The 19,355-nt window shown below is 40.6% G+C and overlaps 1 pseudogene; it reads right to left on the bottom strand.

Annotated features, from left to right (window-relative positions):
• LOC135363788 (large ribosomal subunit protein eL8-like) overlaps window positions 1–15,596 on the bottom strand; it is a 60,595-nt pseudogene extending 44,999 nt beyond the window's left edge.
• Between the last annotated feature and the right edge of the window lie 3,759 nt (window positions 15,597–19,355).

Genomic DNA, 19,355 nt, shown 5'->3' with positions numbered 1-19,355 from the left:
AGCGTCAAGAGCCTCTTAGGACTCTCTGCAGGGACAGGAGTGCTAGAGGGTGTCAATTTTATGTTCTCCCTGTGCCTTGTTAGTGCCAGTGCTAATGGGTACCATTTTTGCACTTTCCCTCTAACCCACTAGTGCTGGTGGCTGTGCCCCACCCCCACACTGCCCTGTGTCCCTGCCCACCTGGCAGGTGCATGCAGCCCACACAGGGATGCTCCTTGAGCACTTGGCTCTAGTGGCCAGGGAAGACTGCATATCTGGCCTCCTCAGGTCTGAAGCAATTAGAGAGACTGTTCTTGACAAGCTACTGCCCCCAGGGCACTGCACAGACGGCAGACTAAGAAACATCCCCAGCCTTCCTGTGAAAAGGCCTATTTACTTACCCTGCAATTTCTGCCTGAGGGAACTACTTCAGTATTACCACACATCTAGAGGCTATGGAAGTGATCTCAGGGAACATGGGTTGGGGGTTGGGGAGGAGATGGTGGCACCATCTTTTCTCTCTCCCTTGGTCTCACAACAGCTCCTTGGTACCTCCCAGAGAAGAGGTCATACACTTGTCTGGTACCCTGAAATCTGTAACTGTTGCCAAAGGGACATCCCCAGATTGCCTGGTCTGGAGGTCAGCAAGTTTTATGATTGTGGTCCTGCAGGATTGTATATGTTTGCATACCTTAAAAGCTCCTGCCTGAGGGTCTAGCTTCTGACCAGCCTGAAACTGAGGGACTGACTGAGATCTCTCTCTCAGGAACACTCACAGGACTTGGCATATCCTCAACAGTTGGGTCCTCTCAAGAATAAATCATGCTTCTTAGACAATCACAAAGATTTGAGACACAACCAAGAGCTAGGGCAAGGTTGAAAGATAAAGTTCATTTCCTATACAAGGCCACTTCTTCAAGACTGGGAGAGGTAGCTGTTTTCCCTAATACATAGAAACAAACACAGAAAGTCAAGCAAAATGAGGAGCCAGAGGAGTATGCTCCAAATGAAAGAACAAGATAAAACCTCAGAAAAAAACCTTAGTGAAATGGAATTAAGTAATTTTCCGGATAAAGAGTTCAAGTGCTGGTTATAAAAATGCTCATCAAACTTGAAAGAAGAATGGATGAACACAATAAGAACTTCAACAAAGAGACTGACAACATAAAAAAATACCAAAGAGAAGTCACAGAGCTGAAGAATACTATAACTGAATTGAAGAGTACACTAGAGGGTTCAACAGCAGACCAGATGAAGTAGAAGTACAGAATTTATACAACTCAAAAAACCCCCCCAAATAACCCAATTAAAAAATGGGCAGAAAATATGAACAGACATTTCTCTAAAGAAGATACACAGATGGCCAGCAGACACATGAAAAGATGCTCAACATCACTGATTATCAGGAAAATGCAAATCAAAACTGCAATATCACCTCACACCTGTCAGAATGGCTAAAATAAAAAACACAAGAAACAACAGGTTTTGGTGAGAATGTGGAGAAAAGGGAAGCCTTGTGCACTGTTGGTGGGAATGAAACTACTCCAGCGCCTATGGAAGACACTATGGAGGTTCTTCATAAAATTAAAAATAGAACTACCACATTATCCAGTCATCACACTACTGGGTATTTACCTAAAGAATAAGAAAACATTAATTCAAAAGGATGTATGTACCACTATGTACATACATTGCAGAATTATTGACAATACTCAAATTATGAAAGCAGCCCAAGTATCCATCAATAAATGAATGGATTAAAAAGATGTGGTATGTATATATGATGGAATATTATTCAGCCATAAAAAAGAATGAAATCTTGTCATTTGCAACAACATGGATGCATCTAGAGAGTATAATGCTGAGCGAAATGAGCCAGTCAGAGAAAGACAAAAGCCATATGATTTCATTCATATGTGGAATTTAGAAACAAAACAAATGAACAAAGGAAAAAAAAAGACAAACCAAAAAACAGACTCTTAACTATGGAGAACAAACTGATGGTTACCAGAGGGGAAGTGGGTGGTGGGATGAGTGAAATAGGTGAAGGGGATTAAGAGTACACTTAACATGATGAACACCAAGTAATGTATAGAATTGCTGAATCACTATATTGTACACCTGAAACTAATATAACACTGTATGTTAACTACACTGGAATAAAAATAAAAAAAATAATAAAATAAAAAATAAAATATACCTCAATTATACATTGAAAATAAAAGAATGATGGGTTAATATATCTATCTTACAGATACCTAAACTAAATCAGGAAAATGTAACTTTAGCAAGACCATACCTCTGATCGGTGGCAGAACAGAAATTTGATACCATTTTTGTTTAGTCCCATATCGCCCAAATGATTCTACTCTACCAGAAGCTTCAGAACTGCTCTCAGCAGACACTTGCACATCATCTTTCACACCACCCTGTCCATCTCATTGACCACCAAGTCCTAGAAATAATTCCTCTAAGTATCTTTCTAATCTTCCACTTCTGCCCATCCCCACCACCACCCTAAATCCAAGGCACCACCTGCTCTCTCCTGGCAATAGTGTTAGAATGATTCCTAGGCTCCCTGCTCCTGTTACTCTTGCCCACAGCCATCTCTTCTTGATCCCAGCAGACAAAGTAAACTTTTAAACATGCAGATCTCACCTTGGCTTATAGCCTGTCAAGCACTTGCACGGTGTTTAGATTGAAGTGCCAATCCTGAGCATGACCACATATTCATGTGTGCACTCCTTGTGTCCCACTCTTTAGTCTCAGTCCAAGCCTCCACTCAACCCCTCCCCAACTCCATCCTACCCCATGCCACTGCTAATGAGACATTAGCCATTCTTCCTCTTTCCACCCCATCACAAAGCTGACTCATGTGTAAGTTTTCTGTTCAAATTCACTTCTGGGGATATCTTTCCTGACTTTCTCAAAGTGGGTGAATCCCCCATCATGTATTTACTCAGCACACTGTCCTTCCTTTTCTTTCAGAAGACTTGTCAATTTGTAATTGTATATTTACTCATGTCATTGCTTGATTAATATCTATCACCAACACTGCAGTGCAAGCTGCACGTGAGGACAGCTGTGTCTCTTTTATTAGCCTTTAGATTCCTAGGACATTGCGGGGCACACAGCAATTATTAGTTATTGGAATGGCCTTTATTAAATACTTATTTGAATGAATGAATATGTACTGAGGATCATAAATTCAGACTTACTTTTCTATAATTAAGCTGGTCTTCCTCACAAGTGCCTGCCTTCCACATAACTATGGAAAGAACGGTTTGGAGAAAGACCTTTATTTTAGTCCATCTGGTAACCTCATCCCAAGCCCATAATTTAAATCACCTCCTTAGATAACTCAGTCTCTGCTTGGATGACTCAGTCAAGTGGATTCATCTGTTGGAATTCTGTTTCTCTCTGGGTATGTCTTGTGGAATGTGGAGTAGGAGCTGACAAGCCTGTATCCTTGTAGGGGAGGGAGCCCTGGGCTTGTGCTGTTCTGGTCCCATCCCAGTGCATTTTGTGGCATCTCTTGCTCATGTCTGAGGTAGGTGAGCTCATAGCCTGTTGTTTAGCCACTGGCCTAGTGGTCTCTCCCTACCAACAGGGCCTCCAAATAAAGTACTTCTAATGCTCATGCTCCTCTGAGTGTGTCAGAGAAGCTCTGCATGAAAAGAATCACATTGTATCCGCTTTGTTGAATAAATGAATGGTTGAATGAATGAGTGACCATGCCAAAGAATATGCTCAAATATACTGTTAAGTTACCAAAAACATTTACAGAGAGCATTATTTTAGTTTCTAAAAGAAAAATACCTGTGTATCTGTGTGTATTACACACACACACACACACACACGCACACACGAAGACCAGAAAGAAACACTGGTTATTTTGGAGCAGTAAGATTGTAAGTGGTTCTTTTTTCATTTGTATTTTCCTTATATTTTTCATACTTCCTTCTATGAAAAGAAAATCCCAAATTTTCTATAATGAACATGGAAGATAGAATCAGAGAAAAACAATGAACATTAATATCAAATTTTCATGCAAGTAACTCCCAATTACCTGTAGTCCATTCACTTGATATCTGAAATAGCATGGGGCCCAAGACCCCCCAAAGTCCTCTCTTGATACCCACAGGCCAATTTTGATCTGCTCCAGCCCAGGAGCAAAGACCTTGGGCCCCATTTATTCTTTGTGCAGAGATCCAATACGCCAGATCTGTGCTGGGATCATCCAGAGGCCATAACAGGGTGCCCTGGGTGAGGGGCTTTGAAGGCAGAGGAGACTCTCCTCATACCATGGAGATCTTTCTGGGTGCACTTCCTGCCCCAGCATGGGGAAGGAAGTGTGGATGAGTTTAGCCTCAGAATTTGTTTCCTGACTTTGCCGCCTCAGTGGCTTCAAGTCTAGTGACTTGGAAGTGAACATACCAAGGTCCTGTTTTCTAGACTTTGACAAATTACTTGATCTCTCTGAGCTTCAGCTTCCCCATCGAATATTGAGACTAATGCTGAATACTCTGACAGGTTGATAGGACAGTTAGGGGAAAATGCATATAAATTGCCAGGTGCCTGCCGATTAATAGGTGATCAGTCCATTTCATTTATTAAAATTTTATTTTTAAAAATTTTATTAGGTTATGTTAGTCACCATACAGTACATCATTAGTTTTTGATGTAATGTTCCATGATTCATTGTTTCCATATAACACCCAGTGCTCCATGCAGTATGTGACCTCCTTAATACCCATCACTGGGCTAACCCAGTCCCGCACCCCCCTCCCCTCTAGAACCCTCAGTTTGTTTCTCAGAATCCATAGTCTCTCATGGTTCGTCTCCCCCTCTGATTCCCACCCCCCTCATTTTTCCCTTCCTTCTCCTAATGTCCTCCATGTTATTCCTTATGTTCCACATATAAGTGAAACCATATGATAATTGTCTTTCTCTGCTTGACTTATTTCACTTAGCAAAATCTCCTCCAGTTCCATCCATGTTGATGCAAATGGTGAGTATTCATCCTTTCTGATGGCTGAGTAATATTCCATTGTATATATATATATGTGTTTTTACATACAAATAACACACAAACTATGTAATAATAAAAATAATTGCTAAAATACACATGAGCCACTGTGCCAAATGCCTTGTGTGCATCTTCTGATATGCTCTTCATGCAGTTCTATGAGACAGGTACAGTCCAAAGTTCCATTTTTTTTAAAGATCTTATTTATTTATTTATTTATTTATTTATTTATTTATTTATTTATTTATTTATTTGGAGGTGAGGAGAGAATGCAAATAGGGGGAGGAGAGATGGAGAGGGACAAACAGACTCTGCGCTGAGCATGGAGCTCAATTCAGGCTCAGTCCCACGACCCTGAGATGATGACCTAAGCCAAAACCAAGAATCAGACACTTAACCAACTGAGCCACCTAGGCATCCCACTCATATTCAAAGCTCCATTTTACACATGAGGAAAATGAGACAAAGAGAGGGTAATATCATTTAGTAACTTAGTAGTTACACAATTTACTGAAACTGTAGTAGCTTAAGTAGTGGCCCCCTAAAACATATCACATCCTAAACCCTGAACCTAGGAATGCAACCTTACTTGGAAAAAGAGTCTGCAGATGTCATTAAGCTAAGGATCTCAAGATGGATCCTCCTGGATTACTTTGGTGGGCTCTAAATCCAATAGGAGGTATGAGAGTGAAGGCAAAGGAAATTAGAGAGATCGGAGGACACACAGGGACGCAGGAGAGAGGCCATGTGCAGAAGAGGCAAAGATGGGAGATGTGGCCACAAGCCAAGGAATGCCAGGAACCACCAGAAGCTGGGAGAGGCAAGGAGGGTGTCTTCCCTGGAGACTTTGGAGGGAGTGTGGCCCTGTCAGCATCCTGATTTTGGACTTCTACCTTCCAAAACTATGAGAGAATAAATTTCTGATGTTTCATGCCACCATGTTTGTGGTAATTTATTAGAGCAGCAACCCTAGGAAACTAAGATCTTGGTTGTACTGTGGTATAGAATGAGATGAGAAGGTTGACAAAAAGTTGCCACAGCAATTCAGATATTATTTTCAAAGTAAGAACGTGTTGAGATACATGTTTTCTACAACATCCAAGTGGGTTTTCCACTGTAGATAAAGATAAGACAGCACTATATTTTAGGATCAAAGCTAGTGCTATAGTGGAACTAATACTCTGTTAAGCTAGAAAAACTAGTATTTATCTTGGATTTTGGTAATATGATGTAAAGACACTCTATTTGTTTATTTTGAAAACCCCAAATTTTCTTGTAGAAAATGTCAAGCACCATCAAAATATTATGCTTTTTCAACCTGACAAACACCATTACAAACAAGCAACTTTCTCCATTATGGATTTAAAATAAGGTAAAATGTTTCTACTGCTCTACTTCTAAAGCTGTTGAGGAGAAAGAGGATATGATATACACACACATAGAGAGAATATGTTTTTTATATAGTTATATAATAATATATAGAGATATAATTACATATAGAGAGAAAATGTGTTATGTATAGTTGTATATAATATATATTTATAAAGAGTTAAATATACATATATTTTATATACAGAGAAAATATGTTATATATAGTTACATATAATATATAGAGATATATATAGAGAGAGAGAAAGAATATGTTATATATATATAATTGATAAAACTGAACGTCACCATCTGCCTGGAAGAGTTAATCATCTTACCAAAGTGCTCAGCAAGGAGTAGTTTACTCAGCTGTAGAAAATATTTGAGTGGAATAAGCATTTTCCTAAAGGATTTATTGTATTAAGCACAATAACAGTGGCCCTAATACTTGAAACGATGCCTAGTTCAGGTGGTTTGATTTTCCCACATCATGTCAGAAGCAGTTTTCCCAATTCTTAGTATTGTAGAAGAATTATTGGCTCCATTTTGAAAGATTAATTAATATCAAATGTAAGCTTTTCTTATGAAAAGTGAAATTCCTCACTTTGTCAATACCATTTTCTTAGCATGGCACATGGACACTGGTTTCCAGATCTTTCAAATACTTCTTTACACTATTTCCTCCTAAGGTCATGTTGCCAGAGTGGAAGGTCTCTGAACTTTGTAAATATCAAATTTTGAATCAGATCTGGTTGAATAAGGCTTTCATGGCAAATTTAACAAGACAGGAATCAATGTTTTTGAAAGAGCTTAATTTCCTAACATCCCTTGGAGGGATATTTGGAGAATTCCCTTTTTATTCCTGATAACATAGTTGTCCTTCCAGTTCCATGAGGAAAATCACAAAATCATGATCGAGGAAAACCCTCAAGTCCATCATATAAGGAAAACTGTGAAGGACAGAGAGAAGACATGACAGGACACAGAAGTGACTAAAGGACCAACTCCAGGAACCGAGGATTAGAGGCTCCAAGAAGCAGATTTGACTCAACATAAGAAAGAATGTCCTAAGTCAAGGTTATCCAAAGATCAAATAGGTGCCCTGGGAGGTGGTAAGGGCTCAACCTCTGCGAGATATCAGAAGTATCAGGTGAGTGGTTGGACAAGAGTGTTTGCTGGCTGATCACTAAAATTACCCAGAGTTTCTGTTTAAAATACAAATTTCTGGGCCCTGCCTCTAGAGATTCTAGTTTCATAGGTCTGGAAGATAGGGAATCCATATTTTTAACAGTGGCCCTGAGGTACGTAGGTGGTTCAGTTGGTTTTGGCTCTTGATTTCAGCTCAGGTCATGATCTTGAGGTCATGAGATAGAGCCCCATGTTGGGTTCAGCACTCAGCAGGGAGTCTGCTTGAGATTCTCTCCCTCTCCCACTACTCCTCCTCCCCACTCTCTCTCTTTCCAGTTCACTCTCTGGTAGTTCCAAACACTTGGTCTGTACATTTCTTCCTTTCTGTTCTAACAGCAAAAAGGTTTGGAGGGTGTTGAAGCCTAGACTGGGTGGTTAGTAACAATGGGGATGAGCAACACAGGCTGATCTCAAAGGCACAGTGTCATCCAAGACAGTGGAAGCCCATCTGAGTGATCAGTGAGACCAGGCAAGCCACCACCAAAAATAAATAAATAAATAAATAGCCCTCATTTCTTAGTCTTGCCAAATTCTGGATGTCTATATGTGTATACACACTATAGTGTACATCATGACCAATTCCAAGCTATTAATATGACATCACCAAACACAGACCTGGGAAGAGATGCCCACAATCAGCACACATGGGCTGGGATGAGCTGGCTCCAACCCACTGATGAGCTGGCATAGCTGCCTGGTGGTCAGTGGGAGAGCCCTGGGACCAGCCAGCCATTCATCTAGGAAAGCATTTGGAGAAGAGAGGGGAGAGTTCTGTGTTCTGGCGCACCACCACTTAGAGCACCCCAGCTCCTGGTGGGCTTGTGGTGCCATAGGTGTGTATCTAAGTGTAGTGGGTATAGGTCACTATCATACTCAAATGTGAAATTTAGAATTGAGTTGAGGGCGGGGCTGTTGATACATGTTTGGGTCCTTTCCTTTATTTGTCATTTTACAGAATAATGAGTTTGTCTGTATTGTCTCCAAAGGTGACTGATGAGATTTTATTATTTGTCAGTTTCATTAGCAACTCATAGATTTTTACATATTAGTTATGCTTTTATATATTGTAATTCTTTTTCTTTTTGATGCAGAGAGTGAGGACTCATAGCAAGGTTGGCTCTGGGGTGGTTTTAACATGGTGGTTTGGGGAGCTTCCTTGCTTAATAGTATGCCTTCCTTGTTTGTTTATTTGTTTGTTTGTTTCAGATTGTGGTGCAGGACAATCTTGTTTTAGTTCTTCCAAGCTTTTAAGAAGGTTTTTGTATATTCGTTTTTTGTTTGTCCTCAAAATCACTCAGACAGTCATTACTAGAAGTGGCTTGACCTCAAGATATCAAGTTCATTTGTTTATTTAACCAATGTTTGTTGCAAACCTAGCACATAGCTAGATGCTATGGAGAATAAGTAGATGAATCAGACACACTTTCTACCCTCAAAGAATTTGCAGTTGGCTGAGGAATCAGAAGTAAAAGCACCAAGGCAACTGCACAGAATGAAGAAGTGATACTAAATTCAAACAGATTTTGAGGGAACTGGCAGACAGGCAGGGAGGTCTTCAAGGAGAAAGAAGTGGCAGCTGGAAGCTTAAGCAGAACTGAACATGCTGAAATGGGGGAACGCATTACCTCCTCCACCCTTAGTTGCATCTGATCCATCACCTCCGCAGAGACTGCTGAGAACCCAGGGATTGTACACCAGCAGCCTCTTAACACCCAGCTGAACCTGTCCTGAGGCATTACAAATGAGGGACTGCCTCCAAGAAAGGATTCTGGGCCCTTACTTGGTGGCCTGTATTCTAGTATATCACCATTCGCACAATTAATCAAGCTTCTACATAAAAATGCAAAGAGCAACAGAGGAAATATGTTATGTCCACAATTACCTCTGTGTGGAGCCTCTTATATTAATCCTCACTAGAGGCCTGAGGATTAGGAGCCAAACTTTGATTGATTGATTGATTGATTGATTTTTTATTTTTATGTTCAGTTAGCCAACATATACTACATTGGTAGTTTTTGATGTAGTGTTCAACAATTCATTAGCAAACTTTGATTTAATATATATTTTTCTACAACCAACTTTTGGAATGAAAGAGATAGTGGAAGTGAACTTATTTTGGGAATTTCCAAGTTAAACCAAACCAAACCAAACCAAAAGAAGAAGGAGAAGAAGAAAAAGATGAAAAGAAAAAGTAGAATGGTGTATCTAAGGACACAAAATTAAAGGGCAGTTTTTCCAAAAAGTTAAAGGGATCCTTTCAAATCCTCATGGAAATAAGAAAGGAGAGCATTAGCCCTGGGTATAACACTCGGCAGAAACACCAGCACCCCCAGGGCTGGCTGGCCAGGAGCCCCAGAGCACAGAGGCCCCAGGAAAGGCAATGTTGACTTTGTGCAGCCTGTGGTTCCAGCTCACCAGGGAGCTACAGGGCCAGAAGGTGCTGAAGGGGCAGAAGGAGCTAGAACTCTAGCAGGAGAAATGAATGTTAGGGGGAGGGGCAGTGACTAAAAACTCTTGGGCCCAGAGATCTAAAAAAAATGCAGAGACATCAGGGCCAAAGGAAAAGGAACAAAATGAGCCTTGCCTCAGGCTAACACAAACCACCTTTCCCTCAGGAGGCTAACCTTTCCCCCGAGGAAGGAAATAAAAGATCACCCCCTTGAATTTGTAGGATGACTTGGGAACCACAGGTTTTCTCTTTCCTCCTCCCACCCCATCCCCCCACCTGCCTGGGTGCTGGGCTGGTGACACTGAGCCCTTTAAGGAATGGAGGGACTTTCAGGCAGAGTGCCAGGTATCCTTCTGACACTGTGGTTCCTACCTGTCCAGAACCACCTGGACAGGTGAATGTTGAAAGGTAAGGAATGTATAAGCTCTCCATTTGCTTTATAGCATGGGTGTAGCATTTGCAAACTTGTTGGTTAAACTGAACCCTAGAAAATGTGTTGGAATCCCTGGCCCAGGGTCTAATATGAATCAAGCAGGTGGCCATTAATGTACAGTGCCAAGATGCTGGGATTGAGTTGTTGAGTCATTGGTTCTTTCAAGAATCTGAGGAAGGTCAGCAATAGAAATTTCTGCAATGATATAAATGTTCTAGGTCTATGCTATCCAATATGTACCCATGATCCACATATGGTTGAGCCCTTGAAACATGGCTAGTACCCCCGCATAAGGGACATTGTTAATTTTTTTTATTTTTTATTATTATGTTCAGTTAGCCAACATATAATACATCATTAGTTTTTGATGTAGTGTTCAATGATTCATTAGTTGCATATAACACCCAGTGCTCATCACAACACATGCCCTCCTTAATACCCATCACCCCGTTACACCATTCCTCCCCCCCATTCTGTAATGCTGTTTGTTTCCCAGAATCCAGAGTCTCTCGTGGTTTATCTCCTTCTCTGATTTCTTCCCATTCAGTTTTCCCTCCCTTCCCCTGTAGTCCTCTGTGCTATTCCTTATGTTCCACATATTAATAAAACCATGTGATAATTGTCTTTCTCTGCTTGACTTATTTCACTTAGCATAATCCCCTTCAGTTCCATCCATGTTGATGCAAATGGTAGGTATTCATCCTTTCTGATGGCTAATATTCCATTGTATATATGGACCACATCTTCTTTATCCATTCATCTGTTGAAGGGCATCTTGGCTCCTTCCGCAGTTTGGCTATTGTGGACGTTGCTGCTATGAACATTGGGGTGCATGTGCACCTTCTTTTCACTACATCTGTATCTTTGGGGTAAATACCTACTAGTGCAATTGCTGGGTCATAGGGTAGCTCTATTTTTAACTTTTTGAGTACCGTTTTCCAGAGTGGCTGTATCAGCTTGCTTTCCCACCAACAGTGTAAGAGGGTTCCCCTTTCTCCACATCCTCTCCAACATTTGTTGTTTCCTGTCTTGTTAATTTTTGCCATTCTAAGATAGTATAAGGTGGTATCTCATTGTGGTTTTGATTTGTATTTCCCTGATGGCTAGTGATGTTGAACGTTTTTTCATGTGTCTGTTGGCCATTTGTATGTCTTCTTTGGAGAAACGTCTGTTCATGTCTTCTGCCCTTTTCTTGACTGGATTATTTGTTTTTTGGATGTTGAGTTTGAGAAGTTCTTTCCAGATCTTGGATACCAGCTCTTTATCTGTAATGTCATTTGCAAATATCTTCTCCCATTCCATAGGTTCATTTTTGCTTTTGTTTCCCTTGCGTTTAGAGACATGTCTTGAAAGAAATTGCTGTGGCCGATGTGGAAGAGGTTGCTGCCTGTGTTCTCCTCTAGGATTTTGATGGATTCCTGTCTCACATTTAGGTCTTTCATCCATTTTGAGTTTATCTTAGTGTATGGTGTAAGAGAATGGTCTAGTTTTATTCTTCTGCATGTGGCTGTCCAATTTTCCCAGCACCATTTTTTGAAGAGACTTTTTTCCATTGGATATTCTTTCCCACTTTATCAAAGGTTAGCTGACCATAGAGTTGAGGGTCCATTTCTGGGGTCTCTATTCTGTTCCATTAATCTATGTGTCTGTTTTTGTGCCAGTACCATATTGTCTTGATGATCACAGCTTTGTATATAGCTTGAAATCTGGTATTGTGATGCCCCCAGCTTTCGTTTTCTTTTTCCCTGGCGATTCAGGGTCTTTTCTGGTTCCATACAAAGTTTAGAATTGTTTGTTTCAGCTCTGTGAAAATGTCAATGGTATTTTGATAGGGATTGCTTTGAAAGCGTAGACTGCTCTGGGCAGCATGATATTTTAACAGTGTTTATTCTTCCAATCCATGAGCATGGAATGTTTTCCCATCTCTTTGTGTCTTCCTCAGTTTCTTTCATAAGTGTTCTCTAGTTTCTAGAGTATAGATCCTTTACCTCTTTGATTAGGTTTTTCCTAGGTATCTTATGGTTTTTGGTGCTATTAAAAATGGAATCAATTCCTTAATTTCTTTCTTCAGTTACTTTGTTAGTGTATAGAAATGCAACTGATTTCTGTGCATTGATTTTGTATCCTATCACATTACTGAATTACTGTATGAGTTCTTGCAATTTGGGGGTGGAGTCTTTTGGGTTTTCCACATAAAGTATCATGTCATCTGCAAAGAGAGAGATTTTGACTTCTTCTTTGCCAATTTGAATGCCTTTTATTTCTTTTTGTTGTCTGATTGCTAAGGCTAGGACTTCTAGTACTATGTTGAACAACAATGGTGAGAGTGGACATCCCTGTCATGCTCCTGACCTTAGAGGGAAAGCTCTGTTTTTCCCCATTGAGAATGATATTTGCTGTGGGCTTTTCATAGATGGCTTTTATGATATTGAGGTATGTTCCCTCTAACCCTACACTGTGAAGAGTTTTCACCAAGAAAGGATGCTGTATTTTGCCAAATGCTTTTTCTGCATCAATTGAGAGGATCATATGGTTCTTGTCTTTTCTTTTATTAATGTGCTCTATCACATTGATTGATTTGCAAATGTTGAGCCACCCTTGCATCCCAGGAATAAATTCCACCTGGTGGTGGTGAATAATCCTTTTAATGTACTGTTGGATCCTATTGGCTAGGATCTTGTTGAGTATTTTGGCATCCATGTTCATCAGGGATATTGGTCTGTAATTCTCCTTTTTTGGTGGGGTCTTTGTCTGGTTTTGGGATTGAGGTAATGCTGGCCTCATAGAATGAGTTTGGAAGTTTTCTTTCCATTTCTATTTTTTTAAGCAGCTTCAGTAGAATAGGTATTATTTCTTCTTTAAAAGTTTGGTAAAATTCCCCTGGGAAGCCATCTGGCTCTGGACTCTTGTTTTTTGGGAGGTTTTTGATTACTGCTTCAATTTCCTTACTGGTTATGGGTCTGTTCAGATTGTCTATTTCTTCCTGTTTCAGTCTTGGTAGTTTATAAGTTTCCAGGAATGCATCCATTTCTTCCAGATTGCTTATTTGTTGGCATATAGTTGCTGGTAATAATTTTTTTTTCTTTTTTTTTTTTTTTGATATGCAGGTAAAATAGGTTTTTTTGGTAATAATTTCTAATAATTGTTTCTATTTCCTTGGTATTAGTCATGATCTCTCCCCTTTTATTCATGATTTTATTGATTTGGGTCCTTTCTCTTTTCTTTTGGATAAGTGTGGGTAAGGGTTTATTGATCTTATTAGTTCTTTCAAAGAACCAGCTTCTAGTTTCATTGATCTATTCTATTGATTTCTGGTTTCTATTTCATTGATTTCTGCTTTAATTTTTATTATTTCTCTTCTCCTGCTTGGTTTAGGCTTTATTTGCTGTTCTTTCTCCAGGTCCTTTAGGTGTAAGGTTAGCTCGTGCATTTGGGATTTTTCTAATTTTTTTGAGAGAGGCTTGGATGGGTAGGTGTTTCCCTCTTAGGACCACCTTTGCAATATCCCATAGGTTTTGGACGGATGTGTTTTCATTCTCATTAGTTTCAATGAATTGTTTAAGTTCTCCTTTAATTTCATGTTTGACCCAATCATTCTTTAGCAGAATGCTCTTTAACCTCCAAGTATTTGAGTTCCTTCCAAATTTCCTCTTGTGCTTGAATTCAAGTTTCAAAGCATTGTGGTCTGAAAATATGCAGGGAATAATCTCATTCTTTTCGTATCAGTTGAGATCTGATTTGTGACTCAGTATGTGCTCTATTCTGGAGAATGTTCCATGTGCACTCAAGAAGAATGTGTATTCTGTTGCTTCAGGATGGAATGTTCTGTATGTATGTATGAAGTCCATCTGGTCCAATGCATCATTCAAAGCTCTTGTTTCTTTGTTTATCTTCTGCTTGGATGATCTGTCCATTGCTGTGAGTGGAGTGTTCAGGTCTCCTACTATTAATGTATTATTATCAATATGTTTCTTTATTTTGGTTATTTGGTTATTAATTGGTTTATATAATTGGCTGCTCCCATGCACATAGGTGGACATAGATATTTACAATTGTTAGATCTTCTTGTTGGATAGACCCTTTAAGTATGATATAGTGTCCCTCAACATCTCTTACTACTGTCTTTGGTTTAAAATCTAATTTGACCGATTGCTACCCCAGCTTTCTTTTGAGGTCCATTAGTGTGGTAAATGGTTCTCCACCCCCCTCACTTTCAATCTGGAGGTGTCTTTAGGTTCAAAATGAGTCTCTTGTAGACCGTATGGATGGGTCTTGCATTTTTATCCAATCTGAAATGCTGTGTCTTTTCATGGGAGCATTCAGCCCACTTACATTCAGAATAACTATTGAGAGATATGAATTTAGTGCCACTGAATTGCCTGTAAAGTCCCTGTTTCTGTAGATTTTCTCTGTTTCTTTATGGTCTATGTAACTCTTGGGGTCTCTCTTTGCTTACAGAATCCCCCTTAATATTTCTTGCAGGGCTGGCTTGGTGGTCACATATTCTTTCAGTTTTTGCGTGTCCTGAAAGCTCTTCATCTCTCTATCCATTCTAAATGACATCCTTGCTGGATAAAGCATTCTTAGCTGCATGTTCTTTTCATTTAGTACCCTGAATATGTCTTTCCAGCCCTTTCTGGCTTGTCAGGTTTCTGTGGACAGGTCTGATATTCTGATGTTCCTCCCTCCATATGTAAGGAACCGCCTCTCCCTGGCTATTTTCAGGATAGTTTCTTTGGCTGTAAAATTTGCAAGCCTCACTATTATATGTTGACGTGTTGATCTGTTTTTATTGATTTTGGGAGGGGTCCTCTCTGCCCCTTGGACTCAAATGCTTGCTTCCTTCCCCAGATTAGGGAAGTTCTCAGCTATGATTTGCTCAAATATACTTTCTAGTGCCCCCCCACCCCCTCAGGGATCGCAATAATTCTGACATTGGAATGTTTGATGGCATCAATAATCTCTCCAATCCTTTTTTCATGTGCTACTAGCAGCGGATCTCTGTTTTCCTCAACTTCCTTCCTTTCCATCAGCTTATCTTCTAGATCATTAATTCTCTCTTCTTCCTCATTTACTCTGGTTGTTAGAGTATCCAGTTTAGACTGCATCTCATTCATAGCATTTTTTAGTTTGGCCTGATGAGATCTCATTTCTGCTCTTAGAGATTCTATATTGTCACTTATGCTTTTTTCAGCCTAGCTATTGACTTTATGATTACTATGCTGAATTCCAACTCTGACATCTTGCTTATATCCATATCCATTAGTTCTGTGGCAGATGACATTGTCTCTGGTTCTTTTCTTTGTTGAGAGTTCCTCCTCCTACTCATTCTGTTGAGGGATGGTTGAGTGAATAAACAGAGTGCAAAATATCAACCACGACCCAAGCAAGATGCACCCTAGCAAAATCCAGAGTGGTCAGAAGCCACCACTGAAAACACAAAGCCAAAATGAAACACAAAAATAAAATTTAAAATTTAAATTTTTAAAAAGGGGGGAAGGGTTGGGGGTCTATAATCTTAGGGTGGACAAAGCAGGGTGTTTCAATTGCTCCTGGGTGTATTTGGTCTGTGTGTTAGAGGACATTACATCCCAAAATTACAAGGAAAGTAAAACTTGTGTGTATATATATATACACATAAAGGTAAAATTGAATAGAGTGAAAAAAGGACTAAAATAAAGCATATATCTATAAAAAAAATAGGTGTGAAAAAATACAAGTTAAAAAGCAACTATGAAAAATAAGTTGTTATAATAAACATCTAGTTGAAATGAGGAGAATGTAAAAAAATAAATAAAACAGAAAAAGCATAAGAAAAAGAAAAAAAGAGAATTTTATCCGAAAAATAAACAAGCCGTGAGGCAATGTCTGGAGCTCAATATACTATTTTCCCCTGGTGTTGGGCTTTTACAGTCTTATGGGGTCCGTAGACGTGTTGTGCTCTTGTTCTTCCAGCCCGGCTTCTGGGGGAGCGGCTTGCCGCCTGGTTTCTTGGGCAGCCCCGCCTGCGTGGAGTTGCCCCGCCCTCCGTCAGGGGGATGGGCTCCGTGGAGACCGGGTGTGTGTGTGTGGCTTTTGCTCCCCGGCGGCTCTCGGCGCCTCTCCCAAGGGTCGGAGCAAAGATGGCCACAGCCAAACCTCTGGCCCTGAGCAGAAAATTCAGTCTGCTCTCCTCACTAAACCTTCCAGGACAAACAGTCTCCCTTTCTGTGTGCGCCGCCGAAAACCGCTCCCAGAGGTCAGCCCAGGGCCCCGGGCCTGTCCCTGCCCTTTGTGCTTCTAAAACCCAAGGGGTCCTGGGCTTGTGGGCGCACCCACCCACAGCTCTGGGATCCTGTCTGGGTGCTGCTCTAAAGCCCTTTCCCCGCCGCTAACGCTCCGCCAGTTTTTGCCTGGTTCCTGGTGCAGGTTCTAGATTTTTTCACACTGCCTGGGAGAATAGCAATTATCCACTGGCTGAGCTTGCGATTTATGGCGATCAGAGCAGAGAGACCCTTCCTGGGCTCGCTGCCCATGACCTGCTTCCTGGCTCCACTGCTCGGGCACTTGGCTGGGCCAAGAAGCCCCTTTAGCTCTGCGGCTCCTCCTGTCCCAGGACCACAGTGTTCCACCTAGAATTCTGCCTTTTCATTTCCTGAGCCCCTTTCAGAGACGGATGTCACTCCCTAGAGCAGATTTCTAAGGGTTATGCTTTTGCACTCTGGTGTTACATCACTTTCCAGGAGGCAGCTTGTGGAGGCTCCCCCACTTCTGTTTATCTTCCAATATCTCCCCGCAGATTCACTACTCCGTATGTCCTACCTTGCAACAGGCTTTTCTGTTTGTAGAGATCCAGATTATGTTCTTACATCTCAGACTGATTTCGTGGGTGTTCAGAATGGTTTGGTAGATATCCAGCTAAATTCAGGGACTGGTTGAGACGGGCTCCCCTACTCCTCCGCCATCTTGCCTCCTGGTTGGGACTTTTTTTTAAATTCCAGTATAATTAACATACAGTGTTATATTTGTTTTAGGTGTATAATTTGTGATTCAAAAATTCTTTTTTTCTTCTTTTTTTTAAATTATGTTATGTTAATCACCATACATTACATCATTAGTTTTTTATGTAGTGTTCCATGATTCATTGTTTGTGTATAACACCCAGTGCTCCATTCAGTACCTGCCCTCTTTAATACCCATCACCAGGCTAACCCGTCCCCCCACCCACCTCCCCTCTAGAACCCTCAGTTTTTTTCTCAGAGTCCATACTCTCTCATGGCTCCTCTCCCCCTCCGATTTCCCCCCCTTCGTTTTTCCCTTCCTGCTATCTTTTTTTTTTTTTAACATATAATGTATTATTTGTTTGAGAGGTACAAGTCTATGATTCAACAGTCTTACACAATTCACAGGGCTCACCATAGCACATACCCTCCCCAATGTCTATCACGCAGCCCCCCATCCCTCCCACCCCCCACCACTCCAGCAACCCTCAGTTTGTTTCCTGAGAATAAGAATTCCTTATATCAGTGAGGTCATATGATACGCGTCTTTCTCTGATTGACTTATTTCGCTGAGCATAACACTCTCCAGTTCCATCCACGTCGTTGCAAATGGCAAGATTTCATTCCTTTTCATGGCTGCATAATATTCCATTGTATATATATACCACATCTTCTTTATCCAGTCATCTGTCGATGGACATCTTGGTTCTTTCCACAGTTTGGCTACTGTGGACATTGCTGCTATAAACATCGGGGTGCATGTACCTCTTCGGATCCCTACATTTGTGTCTTTGGGGTAAATACCCAGTAGTGCAATTGCTGGATCATATGGTAGCTCTATTTTCAACTTTTTGAGGAGCCTCCATACTGTTTTCCAGAGTGGCTGCACCAGCTTGCATTCCCACCAACAGTGTAGGAGGGTTCCCCTTTCTCCGCATCCCCGCCAACATCTGTTGCTTCCTGACTTGTTAAGTTTAGCCATTCTGACTGGTGTGAGGTGATATCTCATTGAGGTTTTGATTTGGATTTCCCTGATGCCAAGCGATGTTGAGCACTTTTGCATGTGTCTGTTGGCCATTTGGATGTCTTCTTTGGAAAAATGTCTGTTCATGTCTTCTGCCCATTTCTTGATTGGATCATTTGTTCTTTGGGTGTTGAGTTTAAGAAGTTCTTTATAGATTTTGGATACTAGCCCTTTTGCAAATATCTTCTCCCATTCTGTCGGTTGTCTTTTGGTTTTGTTGACTGTTTCTTTTGCTGTGCAAAAGCTTTTTATTTTGATGAAGTCCCAGTAGTGCATTTTTGCCCTTGCTTCCCTTGCCTTTGGCGATGTTTCTAGGAAGAAGTTGCTGTGGCTGAGGTCAAAGAGGTTGTTGCCTGTGTTCTCCTTTAGGATTTTGATGGACTCGTTTCTCACATTTAGGTCTTCCAAACATTTTGAGTCTATTTTTGTGTGTGGTGTAAAGAAATGGTCCAGTTTCATTTTGCATGTGGCAGTCCAGTTTTCCCAACAGACTGTCTTTTTTCAATTGGACAATCTTTCCTGCTTTGTTGAAGATTAGTTGACCATAGTTGAGGGTCCATTTCTGGGCTCTCTATTCTGTTCCATTGATCTATTTGTCTGTTTTTGTGCCAGTACCATACTGTCTTGATGATGACAGCTTTGTAATAGAGCTTGAAGTCTGGAATTTGTGATGCCACCAGCTTTAGTTTTCTTGTTCAACACTGCCCTGCTGATTCAGGGTCTTTTCTGGTTCCATACAAATTTTAGGATTATTTGTTCCATTTCTTTGAAAAAAGTGGATGGTATTTTGATAGGGATTGCATTAAATGTGTAGATTGTTCTAGGTAACATTGACCTCTTCACAATATTTGTTCTTCCAATCCATGAGCATGGAACGTTTTTCCATTTCTTTGTGTCTTCTTCAA

The sequence above is a fragment of the Mirounga angustirostris genome, unplaced genomic scaffold (genome assembly GCF_029215605.1).
Source record: "Mirounga angustirostris isolate CCGP_5_RB_7025 unplaced genomic scaffold, mMirAng1.0.hap1 SCAF_3, whole genome shotgun sequence".
Lineage (NCBI taxonomy): Eukaryota > Metazoa > Chordata > Mammalia > Carnivora > Phocidae > Mirounga > Mirounga angustirostris.
This window is presented reverse-complemented; position numbering and strand designations above follow the sequence as displayed.